The 23,979-nt window shown below is 39.9% G+C and overlaps 1 protein-coding gene across 6 annotated transcripts in view; it reads left to right on the top strand.

Moving 5' to 3' along the window:
• The first annotated feature begins 15,272 nt into the window (after positions 1-15,272).
• The window catches only part of ppip5k1b (diphosphoinositol pentakisphosphate kinase 1b), a 48,746-nt gene continuing 40,039 nt past the window's right edge, over positions 15,273-23,979 (top strand). For 5 of the 6 annotated variants that reach the window (XM_004564542.5, XM_004564538.5, XM_076886089.1 and 2 more), the window contains exon 1: positions 15,274-15,432. The gene's annotated coding sequence lies outside the window, so the exon portion shown is untranslated. Of the gene's footprint in view, positions 15,433-23,979 lie in introns of all 6 variants that reach the window. The other variant, XM_076886086.1, reaches the window with a different exon arrangement.

Genomic DNA, 23,979 nt, shown 5'->3' with positions numbered 1-23,979 from the left:
ACAAGTACAGTAACAAGGTATTTGTACTTTATTACTTCCTACCTCTGCCAGCAGACAACTGCATAAAAGATAACAGAAGCCATCACTGTGAACACCCAAAAGATCTCAGCCAGCCCAGCAGATAGAGCCGACTTTGGCCCTTCTTATACTGAGCATGAGCGTTATGTGGCCAGTCCAGCTGATTGTTAAGGTGAACAATCAGCTGTGTTTAAGGTGAGAACTTCTCAAATCAAATCAAATCACTTTTATTGTCACATCACATGTGCAGGCACACTGGCACAGCACATGCGAGTGAAATTCTTGTGTGCGAGCCCCACAAGCAACAGAGATGTGCAAACACAACAACACAAACGAGCAAAATACAAGAATGGCCAACCTGAAACTAATAAATATATGTACAATATATAATAGTGTATGCATTTCTGGATGTGTATACTAAATATTTTCCTACGTGTGTGTGTGTGTGTGTGTGTGTGTGTGTGTGTGTGTGTGTGTATACACATTTTTACAAATTAAATAGTAAAAATAAATAAATAATAATAATAATAATAATAATAATAATAATAATAAAATATATAAAATATACAGAGTTGAATATGTGCAAAACAAGTGGCATTTATATACAGTGTGGAGTGCATAATGTTGAAGTTCCAGTAGTGAAGCTGAGGTGTCTATGACGTGTTCAGCAGTCTGATGGCCTGATGGAAAAAGCTGTCTCTCAGTCTGCTGGTACGGGACCGGATGCTGCAGAACCTCCTTCCTGATGGAAGCAGTCTGAACAGTTTATGGCTGGCGTGACTGGAGTCCTTGATGATCCTCCCCGCTTTCCTCAGGCAGCGCTTCCTGTAGATGTCTTGGAGGGAGGGAAGCTCACCTCCAATTATCCGTTCAGAGCACCGCACTACTCGCTGGAGAGCTTTGCAGTTGTAGGCGGTGCTGTTGCCATACCAGGTGGTGATGCATCCAGTGAGGATGCTCTCAATGGCACAGTGATAGAAGGTCCTGAGGATGCGGGGGCTCATGCCAAATCTTTTCAGTCTCCTGAGAAAGAAGAGGCGCTGCTGCGCCTTCTTCACTGTTTTGTTTGTGTGTACTGACCACGTAAGATCCTCAGCCAGGTGTACGCCAAGGAACCGGAAGCTGCTCACTCTCTCCACAGCAGCGCCGTTGATGGTGATGGGGGTGTGTACTTCTCTGCACCTCCGGAAGTCCACTATCAACTCCTTTGTCTTTGCGACGTTGAGGGTGAGATGGTTGTCTTGACACCAGTGGGTCAGGGTGCTGACCTCCTCCCTGTAAGCCGTCTCATCACCGTTGGTGATAAGACCCACCACTGTAGTGTCGTCCGCAAACTTCACAATGATGTTGGAGCTGTTAGTGGCTGTGCAGTCGTAGGTGTAGAGTGAGTACAGGAGAGGGCTCAGTACACACCCCTGTGGAGCACCAGTGTTCAGTGTGATGGGGGATGAGGTGATGCTGCCCAGTCTGACCACCTGGCGTCTGTCAGACAGGAAGCTAAGGATCCAGCTGCAGAGGGAGCTGCTCAGTCCTAGATCCTGCAGTTTCCTGTCCAGCTTCGAGGGAACGATGGTATTGAATGCTGAGCTGTAATCTACAAACAGCATCTGGTATTATATCTGAGTGAATGATTAACTGTGACTTTGAGTCAAAGGTGCTTCAAGTGGGTCTCAAGACTGGCAGCCTGTAGAAGTCTATACAGGCGCTGTGGAGAACATCCTCACACAGAACATCACATCCTGGTATGGAAACAGCTGTGTCAAGGATAAAAAAGCTCTCCAGAGAGTGATCCGTATGGCAGAACGCTGCTGCAGGACTGCTCTCCCTTCCCTACAGGACATTTACATCAGGAGGTACTGGACTAGAGCAACTCAGGCTTTTAAGGACCCGTCACATCCCAGCAACAAACTTCCAGCTTCTGAAATCAGGCAGAAGGTTTCCGCACCATCCGAACAAAAACAGAGAGGCTCAAGAGGAGTTTTTATCCTCAGGCCATTCGTGTGTTGAATCAGCCAAAAGGAAAACTAGTGAAAAAACTGAAGATGAGAAGGGAAAAAATGTAAGTGAATGAGTGGAGGACGGACAGATGGATATGCAGGTAGGCAGGCTGACTGACTGAGGGCTCAAACAGACACATCAGATAACACACCAGGGAACACAGACGAACTAAATCTGACTAACGAGGCCGGGGAAGCAAAATTGAACATATGCATACAAGACAGGGGATGTACAAAATAAAGCGGGAAGTAACGCACACCAAGACTGAGGCAGAGACACGTGAATTTGACACTGGTACTAGGGAATGAACAGACATGACAGACTGAGAAGACAAAAGGAAAAACCAGAGAGATCAGAAAGACAACACTGGAGACAGAACACAGAGAAAAGACAAATACAGCCTGGACATGAAGAAGGGTACAGAAACATCGTAGAGAAACATAAAACTCCCTTGAATGAATACCAAGGCCAAACATACTCAAAAACCATGACAGGGTTAACAAATCAGTTGTTAAAACAACATTATGTATGAATATTCTCTGTAATAATGCTAGAAAGGTTAAATGGTATATTTGGTAACAGTAACAGGTGTTTGCGAGGTTTCTGATAAAAGGAAAAAAAACAAATCATAAACTGTGAATGTGTGTTTCCATGTATGCATGAATGCACACAGTATATACTGTGTCTGCCGCTGGTGTCTGCGTCCATTTGGTTTCAAGTTAAACATGCTAATGTTGGTCTGAGGTTGAGGAAAGGTGTGCCTGCCATTCGTCTCCCACCAAACGCTATTCAGATCCGTAAATACTGGCTGTGTGTTCCCTGCACTCACTGACACACGCTTACCATATACATCTTCAAAGGAGAATTTATTAACAGCTGATTTGCTCTAATTTTGCACTTATTTGCAGACTCTGTTTGTTCAGCACACAGATGAAATAGAGGCATCATGTTTACTCGCCATCATTCATATGAATTAGCTGCTGAATGCTGACATATTAAAAAGAGCAGTGCAAAAATAGAGATGCCTCACAATATATTTTATAGGTTTATGTTGCAGCTTTTTATATTCAGGGAAAGTTTGCCTTGTGATGCACAATGTTTTTTATCCACATTTTCCCCCCATTTAAAGATATATAGCTCAACAACATTTTCTAATACTGGCAGCCTACTAGCTCTACTGGAAAGCTGTTGTGCAAACATACTTCAACATAAGCTGCTGAAGTCTTTTCTAAGTCAGAAGTTCTGGGAATTCCAAATTTGCCTACAATGGTAGATAAACAAGCTACAAAGATAAACAAGCAGCTAGAGACTGGGAATTGTGTAATACTAAAAGGTGCCACTCCACATGCATTTTAGGAAAAATGTTTGCTCATTTATTTCACTACTGTTCAGTTTTGCCACATGGAAGCCCCCCATCCCACCAACAGCCAGAAGTAACTCCCTTATTTTCTTATCCCAGACTGACTTGTAGTGATTTGTGAGTATGACTTTTCCTTTCTCATGGTAAAAGCGGCCAAGAGTGCTAGTGAGCCAACCTCTACAGATGCTCCACAAGTGAAAAATGTCAGGCAAAGGAACATTAGCTCAAACCATAAGACAAAAGCTGCTATGTCTAGTTTTTTTTAATGATATTGTGAAACAACTAGTGTCCCACATTTCTCTGAAACAAGAAGGATTATCTGGCAGAATTCCAACAATAATATATTAAGGGTTTGATATAATCAGTAAGAAAATACCTGTTAACAGGAAGTTCTTCTTTCCCACTGTCGCCAAGTGATTACTCTTAGGGGGTGTCTGATTGCTGGAGTTTTCACTGTATTATTGTATGTCTTTACCTTAAGCTTTTACACTCAGAAGCTGCATTATTCTTGTATACTGTCCACAGCTGAAATGTACGAAACATATTGGGTTGTATAAATGACCAAGTCTTCATTGCTGTTGTTCTTGTAAAAGCAGATGTAAGACAAGCTCTGCAGCAGCTGCAGTCACAGGTTACCAGTGTGAGAGAGAAGTCAAATCTTGAAAACCATCCATCTATTCTCTTCCTTATCAGGGTCACGGGAGAGGCTGGAGCCTATCCCAGCTACCATAGGGTGATAGGTGGGGTTACACCCTGGACAGGTCGTCAACCTGTTGCAGGGTTAACACAGACAATCATTTGCACCTTTGGGCCATTTAGAAGGACCAATTAACCTAACTTCATTAATTACAGGTCTTTGGATTGTAGGAGGACGCTAGAGTACCCGAAGGGAACCCATGCAAACACAGGGAGAAACTCCACACAGAAAGGCTCCGGCCAGCTGGTGGAGTTGAACTCAGGATCTTCTTGCTGTGAGGCAACAGTGCTGCTAAACACCATGCTCACATTTGTGTTGATTCACTTTCTTTTTACTCGTTTTGCCAATTCTAACATCTCATAAGTATAAAGCCATGACTTGAGTGCATGTTTTGTTGGCTGAACACAGCAAAAAAGAACAAATAACACAAGCGATTGTTGTGAGATTAATGTGTCTGAGATTATCACATGGTGAGAATATGGAAGATGGCGTTTGCACCTACAGTCTGGTGTTTGGATATTTCCTGAAACTGTTTCTTTTAGAGGTTTTAACAGATTTTTAGTCAATGCTCTGATTCTTTGCTTTAAGGTCAGAACATTGTTCTTGTGGAAGCTGCAGAAAGTGAGACACTTTTGTGTTTTTACTGTGGCAAAAAGTAAAGAAATTATTGTGTCATTTGTCTGAAATTTCACTGAGGTTGTTAAAGCTCTGAATGTACAGTACGGGCTTTATGTGTCGAGCTAACTATAATAAAAGCACATAAGAGTCTCCAGAAACACACAGCGTGTTTTCACAGTTTGGGTCGTAAAGAGAATGCGTGTTCTTGTATCTGCTCACTCACAAAAATCAGTAACATTACTTTTTAAATTGTTGTGATATCCTGTTGCTTGCCAGCTTATACAATATCTAAATGTGGCATGAATGTCCCTTTTGTTCTTAGGAGCATGAGGAATTTGGTCAATTTGTTTTATGAGTTAACTTAACCAGAGATTCGTGTTCACCTAAAATGGTTGTTTTTGTATTTGTTCATGTGTAATTTGTCTGTGCGTCTTTGTCAAACCCTCGCTTGTGGCTTGTTTCAGTTCATTTACTGCCTCTGTGAGGGAAGACTTTCAGCTAGAAGCATTACGCAGCACAGAGTACACCTGAAAGACCTCTCAGAGTGTATAACGGTGGTCAAGACAGAGACGCTTGTGTTTTCTCTCTCAGGCTCAAATGATCCAAATATGAGCAGCCGCATGCTGGAAACAAGCTGGAATATTGCTGACACAGGTTTTCAGATGGGATCAACCAGACTGAGGCTTCTTCTTGGGGGTGACAAATTTCAAGCTTTGTAAAAGTGCTGAGACGTTTGTTTAAGTTCGTGGATTTTCTGTTCACACATAGGCAAAACTGCCTATGCACCCACTCACACACTCTTGCAGTATGCTTATACTGAAACATATGGTGATGAATGTTGTGGGTTTATATATCGACGGATTCTTCTTTGATAGGTTTGCAGGATAGCATAACACACAGAACAAATCAGTGATCACCAACAATGAATGCATCAGACACAGCATGAAAAACAAGGAGCTGGCATAGAGCTGGGTTGCAAAGAGGCTTGGTGAGGCAGTGGCAACAGTAGACAGGCTACTGAAGTTTGCATTGTGCACCATTTAGGAGGTTTAACAGTTAATTGTGTCGAAGGGTATCAGCTGAGAAATCAGAAATGGACTAATGTGCCAAGATCTAGGCAAGAGTTTGAGTTTGTTGCTGCCTTAAAGTAAGGCTATGTTATAATTTAGACTTAATGATTTTGTCATCCTCCCTCAGTCCTTGTGCGACCTGACATTTTCTGTCTGTCTCTCTGGTTTGGTTTTGCTCGCTTCTGTATCTGTGTGTACGAGGTGCACTGATAGGATGCAGCCCTGGTTTACACTTTCCACACGTCTCCGCACACCTGTTGGAAATGATGTACCTGGCTCTGATGACCTCATTGAAGTCGCTTCATGCCGTTTTTCTTACCTGCTTTTCTAGCGCTCAGGTTTGCTTGGAGGACTGGTGGATACTGAGCAGGGAGCAGCTACTTGTTGTTTGGAATCTGTGAGGAGTCTGAAGGGAGACTGGGACAGTCACTAATGTTGTTCTTTGAATATTGTTGTTGAAAATTCACAGTAAATAAATGCATTAAACTCTGACCTGGAGCCTCCATTTGAGTCCTGCGTATTCCCAGAACCTTGACATCTTTAGATGATCTCCTGACATTTGTTCTATAAGCATGAGATTCACACTATTTAATAGGGGAAATTCGGACTAAACTATTGGGTAAAATTACAAGTCCTCCTGGGTTTGTGATCACGGGACTTTTACTGTAGCTTCATTAGGCTGAAGGTTGCAGCTTTGTTTGTTTTTTTCACAAAAAATTAAACTGCACACAATTATAAATATGTGAAGCTAACTCCAACAGCAGGACTCCAAAACTGCTAAAGGCCCTCAAAACAAGACTTTTCTAAATCTGAGAACACAAACTTTGTTTAGCACACACCACTCAGAGAGTGAGCGGTGCTGCTTTAACACAGTGGTTACCGATCAGTCTCACTCATGCTGCTCATGTGGAAGAGCAATCATGTGTCAGAGAAAAACCGATTTGGCTGTGGTCCTCTGGTTCGACCATGATCAAAGATGGGATGCAGAGTGATGTTTCATTGCAATTTGCAATTTTTTTTTCTTTTTGGTCAGTTCAGATAAATATTTAGTGATAAATAAAGATGAGATAAATATTGCAGTAATAAATAAACATTTCCTTTGTTAGCTTTACGCGTTTGTGCACTGTTTTATTTTAGTTGTGTTGCTCATTGTACATTGTATTTTTTAGGTATGTGAAATGATCGAGTTTTACATGTTGATCAGGTTTGTTTAGTACAAATTAGTGTAGATGTTTCTGGTGCACCTTCACGTACAGGTGCACAGATACCTGAAACTATGGTGTTGTTCTATATGCTACAAGTGTTGCTGGAGCTTTAACCTCTAAATAACCTAATGGCCCCTACATATAAAAGCCAGGAAACGCTTTCAAAATAAAACTTGCTAAATTAGAAATGCTTGTAAATGAGTGTAAAAACAACGCTGTGATTTTAGCAGCAGTAAAAATGCACACATCTGGTTTTGCACAAGGACCTAATTTGCTACTGCAAATATCCTATGTAGAATATATTACTGTATAAATGTCAGAGGTCCTGACATGGAACAACTCTACAGTTTACAGAGTTAAACTGGTGTCCATACTCTGCTGGCTTTAAATGCACGCACGCACGCACGCACGCACGTACGTACGCACGCACGCACACACACACACACACACACACACACACGCACACAGAAAGACAGACTGGTAAACAGTTAAGAAATAGATAAACATTTACAGGCTTTCCAGGTCTCTCTGCATGGGTGCCTAATGACACTTCTTTAGGATCCAGACACAACCAGATGGCATCTCTATTTCGCAACAGCTTACATGGTGTCATATGGTATTTCTCAGCAACATCATGGGGTCAGGCGACAGCTTGGAGAAACAATAACATACTGTAGGCATGCCAGGAAATCATCAAGCAGAAGAGCTCTTTGCGTTCATTAATTGGCTGCTTGTAAACAATTGTGATTTGATTTAATTGTAATTTCATTTTTTTCCCACGTATGTAATTAAGGCTCATTGGGAGCTGGAGTCTAACACAGCTGTGATACGACAAGAGATGGGGTACACCCTGGACAGATCACCACTCTGTCACAGGGCTAACACAGAGATACAAACAACCATTCAAACTCACATTCAAACCTACAGCCAGTTTAGGATCACCAATTAACCTAACCCCACTAACTGCATGTGTCTGGACTGTGTGAGGGTGAACCACGAGAACCCAGCAAACACAGGGAGAACATGCAAACCCCACACAGAGAGGCTCCAGCCAGATGGTGGATTCAAACGGACCTACTGTGAGGCAACAGTGCTAAACGCCACACCATTATTTGATTTATTTCATGTTATAAACATTTAAACAATGTGACTTTTAGGATGTTTGACAAATCCATCACCTCAGATTGTTTATTTGTACTCTATGCTTATGCAAGATTGCTGGTTACAAATTTACAGAAGTACAGTAAATGATGAAGTCCGCCTCCAAAATGTGTTTGATGTTTGATGTTGTCAAGCTGGACGTACACCAGCGTTTTGTTTTTCTGATTCTTTCACCAAAAGTAAATCTAATCTGACATCAGTTTAAGTGTGTGAGAAAACTCACACAAACACCAGGACATCATTTAAACTCCACACACAAAATTCAAAGCCAGGATGGTTTAGAAATGTCTGAACATTTTTTCAGCTGCTTCCTTATCAACCAAAGGTTTGTCATAGAAGATTTCTCCATACATTTAACTTAATACACTTTTATGTTGCAAACAAACCCAAATGGATTTGTGTCTCTTTGTCTGGATCAGGCAACTGCGTACCATGGGTCTTATCTTCAGACATATCTCCAAAGCTTTTTTTCTGGAACTATGATTTCTGAGCAGTATTTCCCGCAATGTCACTTCTTGCTCAGTAGATGGCATCAACTCTGCCAAACATACATAGATTTATGTCTGAATGCATGATTTATGTTTAAAATAACTTCAAGGCATGACTTGTAGGGGTTTATCCTGTGAAATGTTAGCAGTTTCAATACATTTTCAGTGCATTCACATAATATATATTCTTATATGCTTTGGAACCTAAAATCAAAAATGTCAGGTGGGGCCACTTTCTGTTGACAAATATGATTAAAAACGGTTTTCATATGACACTAAAATCAAAATAAAAACCTTTGCTAAGATTTTTTAATTGCTAAGACAAGTTCTAAAAAATAATAACAGTGAAAAGTGTATTTCATCAGACAGATGAGCTCATAGGGTTTTAATGGGGTTATGATAAGATTTGTTTCACTCTCTTAAATAAGGTTAAAAATGGCTAAATTCAGCTCTTATGGAGACTGGTACTCTTTCTAAGTCAGGAAGTACAACCAATGCAAAACTAGGACAACCTTAAGTTATCTAAAAAAAAAAATCTTTATTTTATTTAAAAATTCACACTTAGTGCAGGTACCTTAATAAAAGCATATTTAAAGTAGAAATACCTGGGGAAAGTCAAGTGATGCAACCAGGAAGTGAGGAAGAAGCATCACTTAATAAAATGAATGATTTTACACTGTAAGGTTATTTATCAGACGTCTAAACTGTGTATCAGATTAAATATGCTTGGACACAAAAATATGCATGTGATGTCAATGACCCATATATAAAGACACATCTTTTCCTCTATTTGCCCAGAACTAAGGAACAAAGGTCTCTAATGTGAAAGTGAAGGCTTCATGTCATAAGGCCTTCTTTCAACCAGTCCTGGCTGCCCACCTCCTCCTGATATCTGTTAAGAACATGGGGTTTTGTGTGTGTGTGTGTGTGTGTGTGTGTGTGTGTGTGTGTGTGTGTGTGTGTGTGTGTGTGTTGACACAGTCTCTTGCAGTCTATCAAGTGGGAGGGCTACATTTTTACAGGCACTCTGTAGAAGTGAATAGCTGCTTTATATCTGTCAGGCCTTACTCGCTAAATATAAATGCATGTACGCATGTCTGTGTGCCCACACTGATAGCTCAAGTGAGTGCATCTGGGCAAAAAAATGGACAGATAGATCTCGTTTTTACCATTCTGTAATTTTCCTTAACAGACTGTGCTATATGTTTCTAGGAAAAGAGAAAAAAAGTAGCTTTATGGTGCAACTGTTTGCTGCAGTCCCATTCCTAATTGCTGAGAAAAAGAAATGTGTCACCAATTTAAAAAAAAAAAAAAACGAAACAAAAACATGGATACTAATGATTTACAGACTTCGAGAGGAAATGCTGACCAATACGAAAATCGCACCATTTATGTTTAGATGGATGATAGTTGACTACCCCCACCCCCACCCCCTTTTTTTTGTTTCAGTCAAAGTTGATCCATTTAGGAATACGCTAACCATGCTAATGTCCTCAAAGATCAGCTTCCTTCAACAATCCAGGTGAGAATCTGTGCATCTTCCAGCATGGTTTCATACCATGTCACAGTTCAAAAGTAAGATAACTAAGTGGTTATATTTTGGTTACACAGGCACACAGGCAAACTTAGGCTACTTATACGCACGCTGTGATACAATTACATTGTAGTTTCAACTAAAATACATTGGAATTCAGTTTAATTACAGGAGAATTACGCTGTTAAAATAACACACACACACAAAATCCCACTGGGAAAAATATCCAGAACCATGGCACAGCAGGGTGAAAAACTACAGAAAATACTAACATAAATGGTCTTATTGAGGTGATAGAGCAACTTTGTACTTAGGCACAGATTCTCCAGGTTTCTGGAACTGTTTTGGAGGATGAAGCATCATCGTTCCAACACATTTTCCTTCAGTGGTGTCTTCATGATGGCGGTGGAGAATGTTATTTAATGTTTAATACAACTAAATTCTCCTATAGATGTTCAGTTGAATTGAGATCAGGTGACTGCAAAGGCGATTTCACATGATCATTAATTTCATATTCATCCAACTGTACACTGACCCCTTTGTGCCTGCTGCAATATCTTTGTATTGATTTGCTGTGACCCTTCCTTCCAAATGAACTGAAAATTCTCTCAGCGAATAGAGCCACTGAATCCCTTTTTCCTTTAATATTTACTCATCTGCATGAATTAGCAGTGTTTTACTTCCTTAAAACCTAATTACAATACTATACTAAAATGCACTAATTGACATTTTAACCACTGTGTTCTACTGTACTGCATTTGTTGACTATTAAACTGTTTTTGATGTTTTTAAAAAACAAAGAACAAAGGTGATTCTTTTGCCACTCTGTCACTGCTGCATTATTAAACCACAGTGAGAAATATCAGTGTTGTCATGTATGAAGATAAAGGAAATGCGACGGAATGAAGAGCGATAACAAAATGTTCGCTCACCTCAGGGAATCTTTGGGGGAAAAGGAGAGAAGGTAGCACACAGAGAGGCTTGATGCACCCGTTCACCTCTTTAACTGTCAGTAATGACTGTTCACAGTCTTTACCCATGCAAGAAAACTACATGAGGAGAAGTATCCAAGATGTTTTTTTTTAATTATTTGGTTTAACATTAAGCTAAGTTGGCCTCAGTGCACACATTTAACCACCTCCTCTGTCAATGCTCACTGTTACTTTACTGCTTACAGTTTAATGACTTTTTAGCAAAGAAGTCTTTCAAATAAAAAGTTCCCCCCTGGTTTTTGTCTCCTTGCAAGTGAAACGTGACTTAAAGCATACAAAATAAGAGTGAATGAGAGTGAGCTTACCGAATCAGTGGAGACAGAGTTCTTCAGAGTGCATTTAGTTAGTTATTTCACACACAATTCATAATTTCCATTGGGTAAAAAGGAGATTTTTGAACACTGGATAGGTGGTGAGAGAGAAGATGAGAGAAGGAGGGAGTGGTGGTTACTGGTTTTAGTGAACACTACTTCCTTATGCTGCACAGACTGGCTTCCCTTATTCTGCTGCATGATGGGGCAGAGAGACTCTCCACATTTTCTTGACAGGTTGCCAGATTCACATCAGCCTCACCAGGCTGTCTGGCAGTGAACGCACCGTGCCAGACTTTTTTGGTCTCATGCTGGGAACAACTTCATGGGAAGCAAAGAGAACTGCAGCATTGGGAAGTAATACATGTGAAGCTTGCATCATATTTTAGCTGACAGCCTTGTGGAATAAAGTGAAATTAAAAATCTTTGTGTGTTATATAACTCAAAGCATGCAATCCATCCTTCCATCCATGAAATAATGAAGAAGGAGGAATACTTCCATATTCTTTAATTTCACCTCAAATCGACAGCTAGATAGTTAACACTTAGACACAGCTGGATGCTTCAACAGGACGATGATCCCAAACGCAGATCAAAATCGGTTCAGGAATAGATAAAGCAGGCTAGCATTAAACTTCTGGAATGGCACAACCAATGCCCCCAACTGAACCCTATTGAAATGAGGAGATTATGGTTAAAAGCTGGGTCTGTGCAAGGAAACTAACTGAGAAGAGTCATTAAATATTCACCCAAGATTAATGCCAGAAGCCCGCGGATGGCTACCAAAAGTGTCTGGTCGAGGTGCCACTTGGTAAGGGACTCTTAATTAAATATTAGTGGAGGTGTAAATGTGAGCCTGGCCTGCCAACAAAGGAAGAGACGAGGAGGAAAGTGTGTCAGGAGGCATCAAGAGAGAAGGAAACGCAGTAATAGTAGAGACTCTAAATGTAGGGACGATGCCTGGTAAAGGGAGGCAGTTGGGTGATGTGATTCAGGTTAAAATGTGTTTTAAATCTGCACCACTGCTTTTTGTCATGAAATTACCTCCCACCTACACCCTCATCTTTTTTCTACTGCAGAAACAAAAGTCGGCTTTTAATGAAAAGTCCTTCTGTTAATAATAAAACAACTACATTATTATTACTGGTATCTTTGTTTTTAGGGGTACTGTAATGAAATGTAGGAGCCCAAAAATGGTCTAAACTCACTTATGAGAACAACACAGACTACATGTGTGTGACAGAGATGGAGACAGATGCAAGAGGAACAGAATGAGTGAGGATGGATGAAATTCATGGGATCAACCATCCACAGCAATGGACAGTGGACAAGAGAGGTGAAGATGAGACTGCAGGCAGGGTGGAGTGGGTGGAGATGTCAGAGGTTATTTGTGACAGAAAGATAGTAGCAAGAATAAAAGGAAATGTTTACAAGATGGTAGTGAGACTTGTGATGTGTGGTTTGGAGATGACAAAAATACAGGAGACTAGAGCTGGAGGAAAAGTTGAAGATGTTAAGATATTCACTGAGAGTGACCAGGTGATTAGGAATGAGTGGGACAGCTCAGGACACAAGGTTAGAGAGCCGAGATGTAGATAGCTTGGACGTGTACAGAGGAAGGACAATATGGAGCACCAGGCAGAAGGGAAAGACAAAGACCACAAGAAGATCAGAAGATCCATGAATCTTCTCTGATCCACATATCTCCAGAAAACATTTATGGATGTAGTTAAGGAGGACGTGCAGACTGTTCGTGTGAAAGAACAAGAAAGATAGGGTGAGATTCAGGCAAATGATCGACCTTTGGCGACCCCTAGAGGGAGCGGCTGGAAGAAAAAGAAGCTTTTTAAATATCTGAATTTTCATTTATGTTTTTAAGCGCAATTTTTAATTTTTGTATACTTTAAAAAAATCCATTAAACAATTCTTCTATCATTGCTGTGCAGATTCTATAAAATTTTTAGACTATACCAGGGGCGATTCTAGGATCAGAGCTTTGGGCTGCCCAGCCAGGCAAGATAAACTTTACTCTTCACAATGAGACGTCTTCCCTGTCTCTGTCAGTTCCTGCATCCTTAAATGTCTCCAGTTGTCCCGAGTTACCTCTGACTGTCTCCTTGGTGTATTTAAACCCCTGTTCCTCTCTGTCCTCATCGTCTGTTGCCTTCATCTCCATTATCAGCCATTATAATTTTACCATCTCTGTGCAAGTCTGCAAATTTCTTTATTAAATCATAAGATTCTTAAATTCATCAGGTCTCTCTGTGCCTGGGTCCTCATCACAAAACATGACATCACTGTTTTGTACATTTTAACACAATTTAATCCCCACATTTGTGAAAGAAAAGCAAAACACTTTTTTGAAAAGTCTGTAACAAAACCATCAAATCTGATAAAGGTTTTTAAATGCTGCAAATGAAGAATGGATTGGAATAAAAAAAATACATATTCTAACCTTAATTACTGGGGGAGAATAATGAATGGTGATCATAGTGAGTAAGAAGTAAACTGAGTGCATTTTTTGTCAGAGATTCACTTTGAATGTGTATTTATAATACAATACACTCAATACACAAAAAATACACAAAATACACTCCAAAAATAGAGTTCTTGAAATGTACAAATGTACAAAATGTTGATAAAAAATGATAAAAAATGGAAGCAACTTTGCCTATGGTACAATGTATGAAAAGAACTTTACTGCAGATTTTTTTCTTTTATTTTAACCTATGTCGCTGCACCTTGAGTTTGGCAAATCTGTCTGTCACTTTTTGGTGGTCAACTCTCTCAAGCAGTTTAACAGTTTCTGTTGTCCCGGTCACTGTTTCCTGTCTGTTTCCTTACCTGTTTCTTCCTGACCTTGTGCTTCCTCCTCACGTTCCTCTCTTTCCTCTCTCCCTCTTTGGACTGACAATCATACACAAATAGATTGTATTCAATTACATGAAAAAATTACATTAATTTCAAAAAAAAAAAAAATTATTAAGATCACTAATAAAAAAAAGTCCTCTCTCAGTGTACTTTCAACCAAAAGGTAAATAACCAAACCACATGTACATCTAACAAAAGATATAAATATTGAAACTCTGATCCAACATTATCCTTTATTGACGGATCATTTGTTCTTTCATTGTTACCTGAATGTTGTTCCTGGATTTAATATCGGCACATGCACATATGACAAAGTAAGCAGCTTCTCTCATTCCATTTCAAACAAGAACGTGGCAACAACAGTAGGCTAAAACAATTTTAAGTTTTAGATTTTAAATAGGCTATATAAATTTCAATCGGAGCAAAAAAGAAACATGGTCTGACTCCTACCTAACCTAACTATATAAAGAGTAACTGAAGGTTAAATGCAGCTAATATGTCCTGTTTTAAGCCAGGCACTTACAACTCCTCTCCGCTGCATCTCAGCCACCATCGCTCTGGCAGGTGCTAGAGCCAGAGTAGGGGAGAGCCGAGCTGGAACAAACCATTTTGGGAGGGGGGGGGGGGGGGTATCTATACTATTTTTGTTAAAATGTTACGTCTCAACCAAGTACTGTATGCTTTTTATATTTTTATAAGTGTGTCACACAAACAGCAAATATTGTCAAAAAAGTAAGAAATCTTTGGGGGTGCTTTGATTTATTTTGCTGAAGCACCCCCAAAAATGGGCTAAAATTGCCCCTGGACTATACCCTTTTATTCATCTCACCTTGTCTGCAGCGATGCACAATTTGGCCGCTAGGTGGGAGTAACGTCACAGCTTTGACAAACGATACCTTCCGAATAAAAAAGGAGAAAAAAAAGGAAGGAAGCAGCAGCAGCAAAGCGCCAGCACTGACCTCACGTGAACTTAAAATGTCGTTTACAACTTCACAGGCAGTTCAGAAGTAAAGAGAGAGGTAGTAGCCGTTTCCCTTCAGCTCGGGTCAGTCAGCGGAAACAAGGAAGTGAGCAGCTGACTGACTTCCAGTTGTTCTCTGCTGCCGCTGGTAAGACTTGTTCACTTTAACGCTTTGTATTGTCTCGTCGCGGCGGAGCCGTGTGTTCGGAGAAAGTGTGGGTGTGTGTTTTCTTTTTGTTTGCTGGACTTTGTAGAAATGAAGAAAAGCAGCGCAGCTTTTTGTACCCGGCGTGTACGTGTGCGTGAGGGGTGCTGAGTGGTGGGCAGGCTGACGCACTGATTTGTGCGTGTATTTCGTTTCTCTTTGGAGCCACGTTCCCATTTTTAAACCTCCAAAAGCCTCATTCATTGTTTTTGAAGCGAAAGCGGAGGGAGACCTGTAGTGTTTGTCCCTGTTGAGGTGTGTAAAACATTTAGAGAACGAGGGGTTTGCTATTGTGCAAAAGCCATAGTATCAGAACTCATCTGAACCATTTCCTGAACATGAATTCAATGTAAAACACACTGCAAAGAGACTAGGAACACGTGTGTGTGTGTGTGTGTGTGTGTGTGTGTGTGTGTGTGTGTGTGTGTGTGTGTGTGTTCTAACAAGGCGAATACTTGTGTCCAATGAATACGGAAGTCGGGTTTTTTTTGTTATTCTAAACACAAAAAATTGCTTGTCTTTATTTTTGTTTACTTATTTATTTATTATTCAATTTATTGTCGAACTATTTTGGTTCAGAAGTTGAAAAAACGAGTCAGCTGTAAACAAAGATCACAACTAGTATCAGTCTGGTCCTCCGTTTGAGCATTTGGAGCACATCCTCTTGTGAAACTCTTGTGAAAAAGGGAATTTAAAAAAAGAAAAACGATCTACACAAAACCCTAATTAAACGCTACCTGGTTCACAACAAACTATTGTTCTAACTGACGGTGTTCAACAGATCCGCATTTTTTTTACATCGCTATAAAAGGATCTATTGACTCCAGACTTACGTGGAACAGTAATCAGTTGTTTTTGTCTTGGCTTTGGCCTGGTAAGTGTTACAGGGATTGGTAACGTGGATAGACAGGCTGTTTTAAAAACATTTCATTAGGCTGTTTTATATTCTTTCATCTTAAGTGAAGAAAATGGCCTAATGAAATGTTTTTAAAACAGCCTGTCTAACACTTACCAGGCCAAAGCCAAGACAAAAACAACTTAAGAAATGTTGGCCACTCTTTATGTATTTTCATTTTCAGACAGAACCAAATCATCACATGCTATAACTTGTCTGGTTTTGTAATAATAAAACAAAGCTTTTGTTGAACTCAAATTAAAGTCAACACTGTATCAAGACAGTTGGGTCAGGTCACGATTACAAAAACAGCCCTGCTGTACTTACCAACTGTATATCATATATTAAAAGACTTTGAACATTTAAAACTGTCTGAGAGCTGAGCTCTTGTTGGGATGCATTCTCTTCTTGCTAACTGAGATGAGTTGGACTTGATGAGCATAAAATCTGAACATCATCTTTGAACACAAAGGTTTTGTTATTTGCATCTCCTCATGTAGAGAGAGAAGGTTTATTTCAAATCACACATTTCTATAGTAAATAGTTGAAAAACATGAACTTCTAATTGTTTGTCTAATACTTTGGCATTGTATATGTGACCATAGGTGAGCTCTTTATCAGTAGAAAGAGCTGTAAAAGTAATAAAAATACAGTGAAAAGTCCAAAATGTCTGCCCTCCTGCACATTTTCCAAAGCCAGCCAGTTTTAGCTGTGCTGCCTCTGGCCCCGGGCCTTATGTTTGACACCCCTGCTCAACCGGGTTCAGTGTAAGGTAGCCACACAGTTCTTTACTCACTCTTTAGGATTCCTCTGTCCTCTCACCCCTAAAGCCATTTTCAGAGCTTTTTCCTTTATGAGAAGTAAACCAGTAAAGCTGCGTAATAGTGGAAAAATCAGGTTGTGTATCTTTCAACCTAACATAAATGAACCTATTAGTTTACAGAGGTCGTGTGTCCTGCAGTAACACTCTGATAAGTGTATGTAAGTAGTGGACCTTTATACTGGCAAGCCTTTTATGGGCTCTTTTTTTCCCCCAGTGAAGGCAATTTGTATTTGCATGCAAAGCTAATTGTGTGCTCAGTGCATAATAAATGTATAATCTTGTAGTGGCCGCTGTACCTGCTGTTCCACTGGCTGTGTCATAAAAACATCACACGCATGTTATCTAGCTCTCCACGGTGATATATTTCAGGGCTGATGTTCACCTGTACTTCAACAGGAGGCTTTATTGAATATAATAATTAACAGCTTTGTTAATGATTTAGTTGTTAACAATTTTTGGAGAACAATAACCTTTTCTTTGGACCATCTCAAAAATTATGCTTCAGTGACTCAGTAGTTTTTTGTGTTTAATAAAAGGGAGCCAATAACTATTCAATCAGTCCATGGAAAACAAATAGTCCAGCCGCCCATTACGTCTCTGTATTTCTCATTTGATAGCTAATCACAGAATTGCTGATGGCTAAATTGAACTAATGACTGACTCCTCCCCGTCATTATGGCGACACCGGCGAACTGTGGCAGATTGTCTCAAAGGTTAAAAGCCTTTTATTGGAGCCCTGTTGCTGATCTCCGGTGCTGCTGTGATGAGATGACTAATCCCCCCCGGACAAGGAGCTGCAGGTGACAGCTGGGAATGTTATAATTTAGCTGCCTAATTTATTTATGAGCGAGCAAGGTTTTTATTTTTCCAGGGGAACAAAAGAACCGGCAGACTGGAGAGGATGCTGTAGTCATTTTTGTGTGTGGTGCTTTTGTTTATGTCTGTTTGTTCTGCTTTATAGAGAAACATTAACTAATGTGACTTCAGTGGAGCTTCGGTGGTACTGACAGATACAAGATTTCTATTTAGTTTAACAACAGAGAGTGATGCTCTAAAGTTCAATAAATAAATGAAATACTCTCACTTGCCACTGTATTAGGTACACCTTGCTTGTATTGGGCTTGCACCTTCAGAACTGGCCGACTCCATAATAGCATAGATTCAACAGAGATTTTGTTCCATATTGTCATGATGGTATCACACAGTTGATACAGATTTATCATCTGCACATCCAGTTTCCCTTTCCTCCGCATCTGCATCCTGCTATATTGGATTGAGATCTGGTAACTCTTGCAGTCAAAGCATACACTTATTGGATGGTCTTTATCCCACAGCAAGATGTTATTTCTCAAATAATCCCAGCAAAATGCTTCAAAAGGCAAGCTCCAATACCTAGATCAGATGGAGAAGTTTGTTTGCTTGTGTGATTGGGTGAATGTGGCATGTTGTATAGAGTGCTTAGGGTACTCTGGTAGAGTAGAAAAGTGCTATATAAGAATCAGTCCATTTAACATTTACCAAAAACCCTCCAGAGTCTGAGGTTCCTTTCCTCATGGTAGCTCAGTGTCCCTGCCACAATATTAAGTTAAGTTTGAAGTTAAATAAATGTTCTACTCTATTTTTAAATATTCAGGATTTATGTAATTTATATTTAACACACTCACTCATCTCACTCAAGTCTTATTTTGTTGCCTGTTAACCATTTATTAAATCTAGACATAGGTGGTAAGCAGCGGCATTGCTTACTACCGATGTGTACGCACCGTGGATACCTCATGAATGCCAATCCAATCTTCAGTGTGCACTATACCTCGAAATATTGTAATGGCAGTGGTGCTAAGAAAGCTGATGGCAAATGCACGCGCTGCTCTCACTGAGCCTTTGCTCAGGCCCTGCCCAGTTATTTATATTAGAATAACTCTAGAATCTGGAATGCTAATTAAAACTTGCACTGCTGTGAAGTGTTTGCATTCAGGTGTTTCTGGCCATCACACTATATTTCGCTCTGTTCTTTAACTCTGTCTTACTGGTGGCGTGCTAAAGGTCATGACCTTGGTGTAACAAAGGCTGAATGACCTCAGGGTCACTGTCGGTTACTCACAGCAGTTATAGATGTTTATTTACAGTTTATATCTGTTAGAATTCTTTGACCCTCTGGCCAGCAAGAAGGGCTTCCACTTGCTTTACTGCGACCTGTCATCGCCTCAGAGGTCAGTAATGCTAAGTTATCTTTGGGCAGTGGCTGGCCTCCCAACTCCCTGCCTTGACTCCTCCCCTTTTAGTTTGTGTGTTGCAGAAGAGGACACGGTTATTTCTGGGTACCAAGGTTAGCCAGGGTCACGTGTGGGATTCAGCTTACGTCCGTCCTGGCTAAAAGTCCAGGACACGGGAGGGACGCGTCTGCTCTTCAGCAGCCAAAGCATTTAACTGCCACTAAAATAATCTGCTCCGCATGTGAGTGGAAGTGACTTTAAATAAGCTCTTAGAGTCATTCAAAGACTGTGGGACGCGTGCAGTTGGCTTATGTGCCATCACTGAGAGCTGATATGATCTGCCTCGTCTGTTCCCGACAACTTTTCCCCTGGAATCAGCGGTTTGGTACGGGTGGATGGGTCAGCATGGCAGTGGTGTTTATACCGATGAGAGATCTGGATCTGGGTTTGTGTTCTGTTTGTGGACATATAATAATCTCATACATTAGCAAGCTTCTACTTTAAGCTTGGCTTCATTTCACGTATGGCTCATGGGTTTTGGCTCAGCTAAGAGGGTGTGACACATCAGCTTTGCGTACTTATTGTGTGGTCTCGGGTAACATAACAGATAAGCTGTGGCCCTACAGATGCTTATTATATCAAAATGCTTAGGCTGCAAGTCTGAACAGTTAAGCAACTGGTTTCACTATGGTTAGGCCACTTTCTTCTCACCTGAGCCACAGGTGCTGGGACTGTATCCTCACTGTCTGTCTGACTTAATTCACAAAGGTATAATGACCAAGTATATGTATATGAAAGTCGTAAACAGAAGTTTCAAAGCGAGCACTTTCATTCTGCGTCTTTTATTCTGATAAATCAGCTTTTTTTTTTTTTTTCTTAAATAAACTGTCAAGTCAACTGTAATAAACTCCTTTTTTCCTGCAATAATAAATGTAGAAAAAGTAGTGTGTGTGACCTTGTTGGTGTCCGTTTGCACTTCCCAGTTTTTATGGGTGTTACTTGTACATATTGAGCTTGGAGTTTGTTTGCATTAAGTTCTGCGTTTTTTGTGAATGATGTATATCAGTTGGCTGATATTATCAGATGATTGTGGCCTTTCATAGATATACTTGCATTAATATACTGGATGTTGCTCAATATGAAAGCTTTACTGATAATTGCTAGTGGGAAGCCACATTAGCAGTGAATGGTTTGAAACTCCATTGTTTTCTGGCCATTGTTACAACAGTGGCGATAGCGAAACAGCAGCAGCAACAAAGACGATGGCAGGCAGCAGCTCTGGGCTCCATTTCCTCGAACGCCTCTGGGAGATTAAACCTTCAGTTATGCATCAGCGTGTTGTGAAGCAGTTGACTGATAACCCTGACCATAAACTTCATAGAGCAAAAATCTAAATCGGAGCGGTTGAGATCTCTAGATCTATGGACACCTAAAACAATGAATGCATTGATGAAAATACTTGGAAAAGTAGAAGATCTACACTTTAATTTAGACTTGTTCATGGTACTACATATGGTAACACATAGAACAGAGGTAATCAACTAAAACGTAACAAATTCTGGGTCAAATCTGTATTAAAACTTAAGAATTTCCAGAATATAAAGTTCCACATGCAGTATCATTCAGTGCGAGGTATTCAGAAATAGCCCGGCAGTTGTGGAAGTGTCGGTAAACAAAGTACAATTCAATTATAAACTTCTACAATAAGCTGAAGGCTACTCTAAAAACAAAATATTAATAAAATCTTATTTTCTCATTTCAGATGTAAACTATCTCAGCTTTAGACTCTTTTTTTCTCTCTATCCTTCCCCTGACTTACTTTTACAGACTTCTGCATCTCGTGCCTTTATGCAGTCTGTTTTCACACTCTGAGTAAAGGATTTGAGAGGTTGAGTAGTGTCACGTGGGATGAGTTATAAAGCACGTGACTTGTCTCCTGTTTCCTGTGTGCAGTCAGTGAGTGTTGCAAAGGCGAAAGAAATGGTTGCACAGATTAAAAAAACATTACCGTAAATAGGAGAAATGTTGCATAGCGTGAAACAGAACTGTGTCTGACACGATCATACTGGGGATCTTCTCACTCAGTTGCATCATGTAGACCCAAGACTAGGCAATAAAACTGCCTTAAACCATTTACAGCAGTCTGAAGCTTGAGATTTAGCTTCACGCAGGTTGCATGTCCATACACGGACATCATAAACAGTCTTTGTATGCATTTATATGATAGGTATCGAGCTGTTTGTATTTTCTATCTTAAGAATGTAAATGCTAGCTAGAGTCAAGGCCACAGTTAAATGTACATGTGACTTGATAGAGGGAAGGCCTGGCTTCTGCTTGGGCCTTGTTGTTTCCATAACGACAAGTTTGCCAGACTGGCTCTTTAGAAAACAGATATTCATCTAAAAAAAAAAAACCTAAGCTACAGCATGGGCTCATATTTATGAAAATGACAGGATCTTTTAAAGATTTTTTTTCTATCAATTAAATGTTTAAATTCAATTGGAGGCTTAAGCTCCTCCTCGAGTGTCTAATGAGAGTTTGCAGCGAGGATAAAGCTGGGACTGATTTCACTGATGCATCAGTCTGGCACAAAACTCTGTTTTCTCACACGTCTGTTTGATGGCTGCTCTGTTTTTCTCACAGCACATTATTAGTATAAGCTTCTTTTGCTTGCTCTGTAATGACAAGGGGATTCCTCAGCACTTAATTCCTTATGTTTGATTTGGCAGGATTTTTTTTTAAAATGCCAAATTCCCTTGCTGACACAACGCTGAAAGGATTTGTCTCCCACAGATTATATGTATAAGTGCAATGTCAAACATCGAGGAATGAACATGAATAGACTTAAATAGGATTTAAAAAATAGCAATGCACAATGACTGACAAATTAAAGGAAAAACCTGAACCCTTGACTCCCTACAATGTAGGAATCCAATGGCTCTGGTCAGCATTACGCTGGCATGGGAGGAGTCTTCTGAAACTTATGTTACAGTATTCACATACACAAGCTGCCAAGAGATATAAATTTTGTTATCAGAACACAGGACACTATATACACATACACATTTACATAGACAAAATTAGAAAATAGTACAGCAACTAGTCTTTCAGAGTCACCAGAGATCAGCTCAGCCCCACCTTCCGGCAGGGGGGGGGGGGGGTTGGCCTGATATAATGGATAACTCACTCCATCACCATCATCAAAACACAAAATGAAGCAAGAAAGGCATTTCATGCTTCCTGTATGATGGTAGTTTTTTCCCCCTTTCATACTATCTACAAAAAAGCTACTATTTATTTGGCTTTTTAGATGATTCATACAGAACTCATATTTGTATATATTAAAAATAATTAGTGTTTTGTTTTTTTTAAATACCTCCTCTTCCATTTGGGAGGTTTTATGTATCAGGGCGTAAAAATGATCTTTTCCTTAGTTCTTAAAATACAACTTAAGATAAACTGCAACACAAGATGTCATACTGTGCCATTATTAATTTAACAAACTAGTTAAAATGCAAAAGCAATGAGTGAAAAAAACCAACAACTAGGGTAAGCACATAAATATTTGGGTGAGTAGTGGCCAGTTGCTGCTAATCAAATTCACTTGATTATCATCAGTAAGTGTTTTCACCATTTTGGCAGTTATCAGCATTCAAATGTGTTAACAAACGATAAGGTAGAAAAATATCAGAAGTGAGAATCATTCAAGACACAAAGAGTGGACCTCCAAGCAAATTCACCCGATGTCAGAAAAACTGAACAAAACAAAACAAGAGCAACAGCTCAGACTCTACACAGGCCACAGTTACCATGTTAAAGTTCATGACAGTACAATTAGGAAAAAGACTGAGCAGGAACATGGCAGCACAGCTTAGCTTTGCAAAGTTACAGCTGAACAAACCATAAGACTTGTGGGGGGTCATTCCTATTATCCAGTGCCATTTGAATCCCTGTGACAGAAGTGAAAAACTGATCATTACTTATTTCTAAAAGCTTGCCTTATACTTGTAACCCACATCTACCATAAAATGCAATTATGTGTCAGAAATTATTTAACCAAAATCCCACACCCCCAGTTACCTTTGTTTAAAGTCAGTTACCAAGTAGGTCGGTAACAATTATCACTGTTGCAATCCCTTGCATTCACAAGGACCACAGGAAGTGTCACTCTTTTGTTCTTTCAAAATGGTTCACTGATGTGTTAAAGCATAACATCCCCACCCTGTGACCTTTATTTACAGTTCAAACTGATATTGTTTTTGTAATCTTGATCATATGGATGATAAACATGTTGCAAATTCTTTTGTCTTCTGTGTGTGCATTTGCATGTGTGGTTCTGCATCACATGAGTAATCATAGCTGACTTGAGCATAAAACATCTACCCTGTTAGTGCTTTGCATACTAAAATGGTAATGTGCACACACTACTGGGCAGGTTGGTCATTGATGTGATATGCATAATGTTTGAGTGTTTTTAATTTATTTTAAGCATGACTTGTAGAGGTTTACCCTATAAAACCTTTTTTAGTTTGAATATTTTTCCGTGCAATCATGTAATA

This window comes from Maylandia zebra, linkage group LG7 (assembly GCF_041146795.1).
Source record: "Maylandia zebra isolate NMK-2024a linkage group LG7, Mzebra_GT3a, whole genome shotgun sequence".
NCBI lineage: Eukaryota > Metazoa > Chordata > Actinopteri > Cichliformes > Cichlidae > Maylandia > Maylandia zebra.
The sequence above is the reverse complement of the archived record's forward strand: the minus strand, read 5'-3'. Positions and strand labels throughout refer to the sequence as shown.